Genomic DNA, 10632 nt, shown 5'->3' on the forward strand with positions numbered 1-10632 from the left:
GATTTGAACCCACGCCTCCGAAGAGACTGGAGCCTTAATCCAGCACCTTAGACCGCTTGGCCATGCTACCTAATGCATCATTAAAAGAGCTTCCTTAGAGTAAGTTTAGTGTATCTGACTACATTTTAAACTTGTGCATTGTGGAAAATGGATAGGTCTCTAAACAAAAAGGAAAAAGCAATGATTCTATCTTTTGTCTTTTCCAAAAAAGCAAAGCACGCACTCATACAAAAATATGCTAATTTTTCTATTAGCAAAATCATAAATATAAGCTGAAAAGGTTTTCAAAACCTCAATATGTTGGCAGCAGTGGGATTTGAACCCACGCCTCCAAAGAGACTGGAGCCTAAATCCAGCGCCTTAGACCACTCGGCCATGCTACCTTAAACAGCATGGTTAATTAAGCTCCCTTAGAGAAAGTGAAGTACATTTGACAACATTTAAAATTAGTACATTTTGGAAAATGGGCATGTCTCTAAACATTAGGCAAAAACAAAGATTCTATCAACGGTCTTTATCTTAACTGAAAACTGCTAAATCATACAAATACAAAAGAAGATTATATCACATGCTAATTTGCATGCTAGCAAAATCATAAGAATAAGTACAAAAACATTTCAAGATCTCATAATACTGGCAGCAGTGAGATTAAAGCATATGCTAATTTTGCATGTTAGCATAATTATAAGAATGAGATAAAAAGGTTTAAAAGAACTCATGCTAGTGGCAGCAGTGGGATTTGAACTCACAAGTCTGTTGGAATATGGGTAAGTCTCTTAACAATAGGAAAAATCAATGATTCTTTCAACTGTCTTTTCCTAAACAGAAATTAACACACTCATGAAAATACAAAATCATAAGAATTAGATCAAAGGGCTCTCAAAACCTCATAATAATGGCAGCAGTGGGATTTGAATGGGCATGTCTCTAAACATTAGAAAAAAGCAAGGATTCTTTCAACAGTCTTTATCTGAACTGAAAACTGGAAAATCATGCAAATACAAAAGAAGATTAAATCACATGCTAATTTGCATGTTAGCAAAATCATAAGAATAAGTACAAAAACATTTCAAGATCTCATAATACTGGCAGCAGTGGGTTTAAAGCATATGCTAATTTTGCATGTTAGCATAATTATAAGAATAAGATAAAAAGGTTTAAAAGAACTCATACTAGTGGCATTTGAACCCACAAGTCTGTAAAAAATTTAGGTAAGTCTCTAAACTAAAGTCTAAAACTGTCTTTTCCAAAACAGAAATGCACACACTCATGGAAATACAAAATCCTCAGAATTAGATCAAAGGGTTCTCAAAACCTCATAATACTGGCAGCAGTGGGATTTGAACCCACGCCTCCAAAGAGACTGGAGCCTTAATCCAGCGCCTTAGACCGCTTGGCCATGCTACCTAATGCATCATTAAAAGAGCTTCCTTAGAGTAAGTTTAGTGTATCTGACTACATTTTAAACTTGTGCATTGTGGAAAATGGATAGGTCTCTAAACAAAAAGGAAAAAGCAATGATTCTATCTTTTGTCTTTTCCAAAAAAGCAAAGCACGCACTCATACAAAAATATGCTAATTTTTCTATTAGCAAAATCATAAATATAAGCTGAAAAGGTTTTCAAAACCTCAATATGTTGGCAGCAGTGGGATTTGAACCCACGCCTCCAAAGAGACTGGAGCCTAAATCCAGCACCTTAGACCACTCGGCCATGCTACCTTAAACAGCATGGTTAATTAAGCTCCCTTAGAGAAAGTGAAGTACATTTGACAACATTTAAAATTAGTACATTTTGGAAAATGGGCAAGTCTCTAAACATTAGGCAAAAACAAAGATTCTATCAACGGTCTTTATCTTAACTGAAAACTGCTAAATCATACAAATACAAAAGAAGATTATATCACATGCTAATTTGCATGCTAGCAAAATCATAAGAATAAGTACAAAAACATTTCAAGATCTCATAATACTGGCAGCAGTGAGATTAAAGCATATGCTAATTTTGCATGTTAGCATAATTATAAGAATGAGATAAAAAGGTTTAAAAGAACTCATACTAGTGGCAGCAGTGGGATTTGAACTCACAAGTCTGTTGGAATATGGGTAAGTCTCTTAACAATAGGAAAAATCAATGATTCTTTCAACTGTCTTTTCCTAAACAGAAATTAACACACTCATGAAAATAAAAAATCATAAGAATTAGATCAAAGGGTTCTCAAAACCTCATAATAATGGCAGCAGTGGGATTTGAATGGGCATGTCTCTAAACATTAGAAAAAAGCAAGGATTCTTTCAACAGTCTTTATCTGAACTGAAAACTGGAAAATCATGCAAATACAAAAGAAGATTAAATCACATGCTAATTTGCATGTTAGCAAAATCATAAGAATAAGTACAAAAACATTTCAAGATCTCATAATACTGGCAGCAGTGGGTTTAAAGCATATGCTAATTTTGCATGTTAGCATAATTAAAAGAATAAGATAAAAAGGTTTAAAAGAACTCATACTAGTGGCATTTGAACCCACAAGTCTGTAAAAAATTTAGGTAAGTCTCTAAACTAAAGTCTAAAACTGTCTTTTCCAAAACAGAAATGCACACACTCATGGAAATACAAAATCCTCAGAATTAGATCAAAGGGTTCTCAAAACCTCATAATACTGGCAGCAGTGGGATTTGAACCCACGCCTCCGAAGAGACTGGAGCCTTAATCCAGCGCCTTAGACCGCTCGGCCATGCTACCTAATGCATCATTAAAAGAGCTTCCTTAGAGTAAGTTTAGTGTATCTGACTACATTTTAAACTTGTGCATTGTGGAAAATGGATAGTCTCTAAACAAAAAGGAAAAAGCAATGATTCTATCTTTTGTCTTTTCCAAAAAAGCAAAGCACGCACTCATACAAAAATATGCTAATTTTTCTGTTAGCAAAATCATAAATATAAGCTGAAAAGGTTTTCAAAACCTCAATATGTTGGCAGCAGTGGGATTTGAACCCACGCCTCCAAAGAGACTGGAGCCTAAATCCAGCACCTTAGACCACTCGGCCATGCTACCTTAAACAGCATGGTTAATTAAGCTCCCTTAGAGAAAGTGAAGTACATTTGACAACATTTAAAATTAGTACATTTTGGAAAATGGGCATGTCTCTAAACATTAGGCAAAAACAAAGATTCTATCAACGGTCTTTATCTTAACTGAAAACTGCTAAATCATACAAATACAAAAGAAGATTATATCACATGCTAATTTGCATGCTAGCAAAATCATAAGAATAAGTACAAAAACATTTCAAGATCTCATAATACTGGCAGCAGTGAGATTAAAGCATATGCTAATTTTGCATGTTAGCATAATTATAAGAATGAGATAAAAAGGTTTAAAAGAACTCATACTAGTGGCAGCAGTGGGATTTGAACTCACAAGTCTGTTGGAATATGGGTAAGTCTCTTAACAATAGGAAAAATCAATGATTCTTTCAACTGTCTTTTCCTAAACAGAAATTAACACACTGATGAAAATAAAAAATCATAAGAATTAGATCAAAGGGTTCTCAAAACCTCATAATAATGGCAGCAGTGGGATTTGAATGGGCATGTCTCTAAACATTAGAAAAAAGCAAGGATTCTTTCAACAGTCTTTATCTGAACTGAAAACTGGAAAATCATGCAAATACAAAAGAAGATTAAATCACATGCTAATTTGCATGTTAGCAAAATCATAAGAATAAGTACAAAAACATTTCAAGATCTCATAATACTGGCAGCAGTGGGTTTAAAGCATATGCTAATTTTGCATGTTAGCATAATTATAAGAATAAGATAAAAAGGTTTAAAAGAACTCATACTAGTGGCATTTGAACCCACAAGTCTGTAAAAAATTTAGGTAAGTCTCTAAACTAAAGTCTAAAACTGTCTTTTCCAAAACAGAAATGCACACACTCATGGAAATACAAAATCCTCAGAATTAGATCAAAGGGTTCTCAAAACCTCATAATACTGGCAGCAGTGGGATTTGAACCCACGCCTCCAAAGAGACTGGAGCTTTAATCCAGCGCCTTAGACCGCTTGGCCATGCTACCTAATGCATCATTAAAAGAGCTTCCTTAGAGTAAGTTTAGTGTATCTGACTACATTTTAAACTTGTGCATTGTGGAAAATGGATAGGTCTCTAAACAAAAAGGAAAAAGCAATGATTCTATCTTTTGTCTTTTCCAAAAAAGCAAAGCACGCACTCATACAAAAATATGCTAATTTTTCTATTAGCAAAATCATAAATATAAGCTGAAAAGGTTTTCAAAACCTCAATATGTTGGCAGCAGTGGGATTTGAACCCACGCCTCCAAAGAGACTGGAGCCTAAATCCAGCACCTTAGACCACTCGGCCATGCTACCTTAAACAGCATGGTTAATTAAGCTCCCTTAGAGAAAGTGAAGTACATTTGACAACATTTAAAATTAGTACATTTTGGAAAATGGGCATGTCTCTAAACATTAGGCAAAAACAAAGATTCTATCAACGGTCTTTATCTTAACTGAAAACTGCTAAATCATACAAATACAAAAGAAGATTATATCACATGCTAATTTGCATGCTAGCAAAATCATAAGAATAAGTACAAAAACATTTCAAGATCTCATAATACTGGCAGCAGTGAGATTAAAGCATATGCTAATTTTGCATGTTAGCATAATTATAAGAATGAGATAAAAAGGTTTAAAAGAACTCATGCTAGTGGCAGCAGTGGGATTTGAACTCACAAGTCTGTTGGAATATGGGTAAGTCTCTTAACAATAGGAAAAATCAATGATTCTTTCAACTGTCTTTTCCTAAACAGAAATTAACACACTCATGAAAATACAAAATCATAAGAATTAGATCAAAGGGCTCTCAAAACCTCATAATAATGGCAGCAGTGGGATTTGAATGGGCATGTCTCTAAACATTAGAAAAAAGCAAGGATTCTTTCAACAGTCTTTATCTGAACTGAAAACTGGAAAATCATGCAAATACAAAAGAAGATTAAATCACATGCTAATTTGCATGTTAGCAAAATCATAAGAATAAGTACAAAAACATTTCAAGATCTCATAATACTGGCAGCAGTGGGTTTAAAGCATATGCTAATTTTGCATGTTAGCATAATTATAAGAATAAGATAAAAAGGTTTAAAAGAACTCATACTAGTGGCATTTGAACCCACAAGTCTGTAAAAAATTTAGGTAAGTCTCTAAACTAAAGTCTAAAACTGTCTTTTCCAAAACAGAAATGCACACACTCATGGAAATACAAAATCCTCAGAATTAGATCAAAGGGTTCTCAAAACCTCATAATACTGGCAGCAGTGGGATTTGAACCCACGCCTCCAAAGAGACTGGAGCCTTAATCCAGCGCCTTAGACCGCTTGGCCATGCTACCTAATGCATCATTAAAAGAGCTTCCTTAGAGTAAGTTTAGTGTATCTGACTACATTTTAAACTTGTGCATTGTGGAAAATGGATAGGTCTCTAAACAAAAAGGAAAAAGCAATGATTCTATCTTTTGTCTTTTCCAAAAAAGCAAAGCACGCACTCATACAAAAATATGCTAATTTTTCTATTAGCAAAATCATAAATATAAGCTGAAAAGGTTTTCAAAACCTCAATATGTTGGCAGCAGTGGGATTTGAACCCACGCCTCCAAAGAGACTGGAGCCTAAATCCAGCACCTTAGACCACTCGGCCATGCTACCTTAAACAGCATGGTTAATTAAGCTCCCTTAGAGAAAGTGAAGTACATTTGACAACATTTAAAATTAGTACATTTTGGAAAATGGGCATGTCTCTAAACATTAGGCAAAAACAAAGATTCTATCAACGGTCTTTATCTTAACTGAAAACTGCTAAATCATACAAATACAAAAGAAGATTATATCACATGCTAATTTGCATGCTAGCAAAATCATAAGAATAAGTACAAAAACATTTCAAGATCTCATAATACTGGCAGCAGTGAGATTAAAGCATATGCTAATTTTGCATGTTAGCATAATTATAAGAATGAGATAAAAAGGTTTAAAAGAACTCATACTAGTGGCAGCAGTGGGATTTGAACTCACAAGTCTGTTGGAATATGGGTAAGTCTCTTAACAATAGGAAAAATCAATGATTCTTTCAACTGTCTTTTCCTAAACAGAAATTAACACACTCATGAAAATACAAAATCATAAGAATTAGATCAAAGGGTTCTCAAAACCTCATAATAATGGCAGCAGTGGGATTTGAATGGGCATGTCTCTAAACATTAGAAAAAAGCAAGGATTCTTTCAATAGTCTTTATCTGAACTGAAAACTGGAAAATCATGTAAATACAAAAGAAGATTAAATCACATGCTAAATTGCATGTTAGCAAAATCATAAGAATAAGTACAAAAACATTTCAAGATCTCATAATACTGGCAGCAGTGGGTTTAAAGCATATGCTAATTTTGCATGTTAGCATAATTATAAGAATAAGATAAAAAGGTTTAAAAGAACTCATACTAGTGGCATTTGAACCCACAAGTCTGTAAAAAGTTTAGGTAAGTCTCTAAACTAAAGTCTAAAACTGTCTTTTCCAAAACAGAAATGCACACACTCATGGAAATACAAAATCCTCAGAATTAGATCAAAGGGTTCTCAAAACCTCATAATACTGGCAGCAGTGGGATTTGAACCCACGCCTCCGAAGAGACTGGAGCCTTAATCCAGTGCCTTAGACCGCTCGGCCATGCTACCTAATGCATCATTAAAAGAGCTTCCTTAGAGTAAGTTTAGTGTATCTGACTACATTTTAAACTTGTGCATTGTGGAAAATGGATAGTCTCTAAACAAAAAGGAAAAAGCAATGATTCTATCTTTTGTCTTTTCCAAAAAAGCAAAGCACGCACTCATACAAAAATATGCTAATTTTTCTGTTAGCAAAATCATAAATATAAGCTGAAAAGGTTTTCAAAACCTCAATATGTTGGCAGCAGTGGGATTTGAACCCACGCCTCTAAAGAGACTGGAGCCTAAATCCAGCGCCTTAGACCACTCAGCCATGCTACCTTAAACAGCATAGATAATTAAGCTTCCTTAGAGAAAGTGAAGTACATTTGACAACTTTTAAAATTAGTACATTTTGGAAAATGGGCATGTCTCTAAACATTAGGCAAAAACAAAGATTCTATCAACGGTCTTTATCTTAACTGAAAACTGCTAAATCATACAAATACAAAAGAAGATTACACACATGCTAATTTGCATGCTAGCAAAATCATAAGAATAAGTACAAAAACATTTCAAGATCTCATAATACTGGCAGCAGTGGGTTTAAAGCATATGCTAATTTTGCATGTTAGCATAATTATAAGAATAAGATAAAAAGGTTTAAAAGAACTCATACTAGTGGCATTTGAACCCACAAGTCTGTTAAAATTTAGGTAAGTCTCTAAACAATAGGAACAATCAATGATTCTTTCAACTGTCTTTTCCAAAACAGAAATGCACACACTCATGGAAATACAAAATCCTCAGAATTAGATCAAAGGGTTCTCAAAACCTCATAATACTGGCAGCAGTGGGATTTGAACCCACGCCTCCGAAGAGACTGGAGCCTTAATCCAGCACCTTAGACCGCTTGGCCATGCTACCTAATGCATCATTAAAAGAGCTTCCTTAGAGTAAGTTTAGTGTATCTGACTACATTTTAAACTTGTGCATTGTGGAAAATGGATAGGTCTCTAAACAAAAAGGAAAAAGCAATGATTCTATCTTTTGTCTTTTCCAAAAAAGCAAAGCACGCACTCATACAAAAATATGCTAATTTTTCTATTAGCAAAATCATAAATATAAGCTGAAAAGGTTTTCAAAACCTCAATATGTTGGCAGCAGTGGGATTTGAACCCACGCCTCCAAAGAGACTGGAGCCTAAATCCAGCGCCTTAGACCACTCGGCCATGCTACCTTAAACAGCATGGTTAATTAAGCTCCCTTAGAGAAAGTGAAGTACATTTGACAACATTTAAAATTAGTACATTTTGGAAAATGGGCATGTCTCTAAACATTAGGCAAAAACAAAGATTCTATCAACGGTCTTTATCTTAACTGAAAACTGCTAAATCATACAAATACAAAAGAAGATTATATCACATGCTAATTTGCATGCTAGCAAAATCATAAGAATAAGTACAAAAACATTTCAAGATCTCATAATACTGGCAGCAGTGAGATTAAAGCATATGCTAATTTTGCATGTTAGCATAATTATAAGAATGAGATAAAAAGGTTTAAAAGAACTCATGCTAGTGGCAGCAGTGGGATTTGAACTCACAAGTCTGTTGGAATATGGGTAAGTCTCTTAACAATAGGAAAAATCAATGATTCTTTCAACTGTCTTTTCCTAAACAGAAATTAACACACTCATGAAAATACAAAATCATAAGAATTAGATCAAAGGGCTCTCAAAACCTCATAATAATGGCAGCAGTGGGATTTGAATGGGCATGTCTCTAAACATTAGAAAAAAGCAAGGATTCTTTCAACAGTCTTTATCTGAACTGAAAACTGGAAAATCATGCAAATACAAAAGAAGATTAAATCACATGCTAATTTGCATGTTAGCAAAATCATAAGAATAAGTACAAAAACATTTCAAGATCTCATAATACTGGCAGCAGTGGGTTTAAAGCATATGCTAATTTTGCATGTTAGCATAATTATAAGAATAAGATAAAAAGGTTTAAAAGAACTCATACTAGTGGCATTTGAACCCACAAGTCTGTAAAAAATTTAGGTAAGTCTCTAAACTAAAGTCTAAAACTGTCTTTTCCAAAACAGAAATGCACACACTCATGGAAATACAAAATCCTCAGAATTAGATCAAAGGGTTCTCAAAACCTCATAATACTGGCAGCAGTGGGATTTGAACCCACGCCTCCAAAGAGACTGGAGCCTTAATCCAGCGCCTTAGACCGCTTGGCCATGCTACCTAATGCATCATTAAAAGAGCTTCCTTAGAGTAAGTTTAGTGTATCTGACTACATTTTAAACTTGTGCATTGTGGAAAATGGATAGGTCTCTAAACAAAAAGGAAAAAGCAATGATTCTATCTTTTGTCTTTTCCAAAAAAGCAAAGCACGCACTCATACAAAAATATGCTAATTTTTCTATTAGCAAAATCATAAATATAAGCTGAAAAGGTTTTCAAAACCTCAATATGTTGGCAGCAGTGGGATTTGAACCCACGCCTCCAAAGAGACTGGAGCCTAAATCCAGCACCTTAGACCACTCGGCCATGCTACCTTAAACAGCATGGTTAATTAAGCTCCCTTAGAGAAAGTGAAGTACATTTGACAACATTTAAAATTAGTACATTTTGGAAAATGGGCAAGTCTCTAAACATTAGGCAAAAACAAAGATTCTATCAACGGTCTTTATCTTAACTGAAAACTGCTAAATCATACAAATACAAAAGAAGATTATATCACATGCTAATTTGCATGCTAGCAAAATCATAAGAATAAGTACAAAAACATTTCAAGATCTCATAATACTGGCAGCAGTGAGATTAAAGCATATGCTAATTTTGCATGTTAGCATAATTATAAGAATGAGATAAAAAGGTTTAAAAGAACTCATACTAGTGGCAGCAGTGGGATTTGAACTCACAAGTCTGTTGGAATATGGGTAAGTCTCTTAACAATAGGAAAAATCAATGATTCTTTCAACTGTCTTTTCCTAAACAGAAATTAACACACTCATGAAAATAAAAAATCATAAGAATTAGATCAAAGGGTTCTCAAAACCTCATAATAATGGCAGCAGTGGGATTTGAATGGGCATGTCTCTAAACATTAGAAAAAAGCAAGGATTCTTTCAACAGTCTTTATCTGAACTGAAAACTGGAAAATCATGCAAATACAAAAGAAGATTAAATCACATGCTAATTTGCATGTTAGCAAAATCATAAGAATAAGTACAAAAACATTTCAAGATCTCATAATACTGGCAGCAGTGGGTTTAAAGCATATGCTAATTTTGCATGTTAGCATAATTAAAAGAATAAGATAAAAAGGTTTAAAAGAACTCATACTAGTGGCATTTGAACCCACAAGTCTGTAAAAAATTTAGGTAAGTCTCTAAACTAAAGTCTAAAACTGTCTTTTCCAAAACAGAAATGCACACACTCATGGAAATACAAAATCCTCAGAATTGGATCAAAGGGTTCTCAAAACCTCATAATACTGGCAGCAGTGGGATTTGAACCCACGCCTCCGAAGAGACTGGAGCCTTAATCCAGCGCCTTAGACCGCTCGGCCATGCTACCTAATGCATCATTAAAAGAGCTTCCTTAGAGTAAGTTTAGTGTATCTGACTACATTTTAAACTTGTGCATTGTGGAAAATGGATAGTCTCTAAACAAAAAGGAAAAAGCAATGATTCTATCTTTTGTCTTTTCCAAAAAAGCAAAGCACGCACTCATACAAAAATATGCTAATTTTTCTGTTAGCAAAATCATAAATATAAGCTGAAAAGGTTTTCAAAACCTCAATATGTTGGCAGCAGTGGGATTTGAACCCACGCCTCCAAAGAGACTGGAGCCTAAATCCAGCGCCTTAGACCACTCAGCCATG

General features: G+C 34.3%; 6 non-coding genes across 6 annotated transcripts; all 6 read right to left on the reverse strand.

Annotated features, from left to right (window-relative positions):
• Positions 1 to 301: 301 nt before the first annotated feature.
• Positions 302 to 383, reverse strand: TRNAL-UAG (transfer RNA leucine (anticodon UAG)). The gene has a single exon. It is a non-coding gene; the product is annotated as a tRNA-Leu (tRNA).
• A 2279-nt stretch (positions 384 to 2662) lies between these two features.
• Positions 2663 to 2744, reverse strand: TRNAL-AAG (transfer RNA leucine (anticodon AAG)). Its single transcript has one exon. It is a non-coding gene; the product is annotated as a tRNA-Leu (tRNA).
• Positions 2745 to 3998: 1254 nt separating this feature from the next.
• On the reverse strand, positions 3999 to 4080 carry TRNAF-AAA (transfer RNA phenylalanine (anticodon AAA)). The gene has a single exon. It is a non-coding gene; the product is annotated as a tRNA-Phe (tRNA).
• A 2904-nt stretch (positions 4081 to 6984) lies between these two features.
• Positions 6985 to 7066, reverse strand: TRNAL-UAG (transfer RNA leucine (anticodon UAG)). The gene has a single exon. It is a non-coding gene; the product is annotated as a tRNA-Leu (tRNA).
• An 816-nt stretch (positions 7067 to 7882) lies between these two features.
• On the reverse strand, positions 7883 to 7964 carry TRNAL-UAG (transfer RNA leucine (anticodon UAG)). The gene has a single exon. It is a non-coding gene; the product is annotated as a tRNA-Leu (tRNA).
• Positions 7965 to 10243: 2279 nt separating this feature from the next.
• TRNAL-AAG (transfer RNA leucine (anticodon AAG)) lies at positions 10244 to 10325 on the reverse strand. The gene has a single exon. It is a non-coding gene; the product is annotated as a tRNA-Leu (tRNA).
• Between the last annotated feature and the right edge of the window lie 307 nt (positions 10326 to 10632).

Source organism: Ranitomeya variabilis, chromosome 5 (assembly GCF_051348905.1).
Source record: "Ranitomeya variabilis isolate aRanVar5 chromosome 5, aRanVar5.hap1, whole genome shotgun sequence".
Lineage (NCBI taxonomy): Eukaryota > Metazoa > Chordata > Amphibia > Anura > Dendrobatidae > Ranitomeya > Ranitomeya variabilis.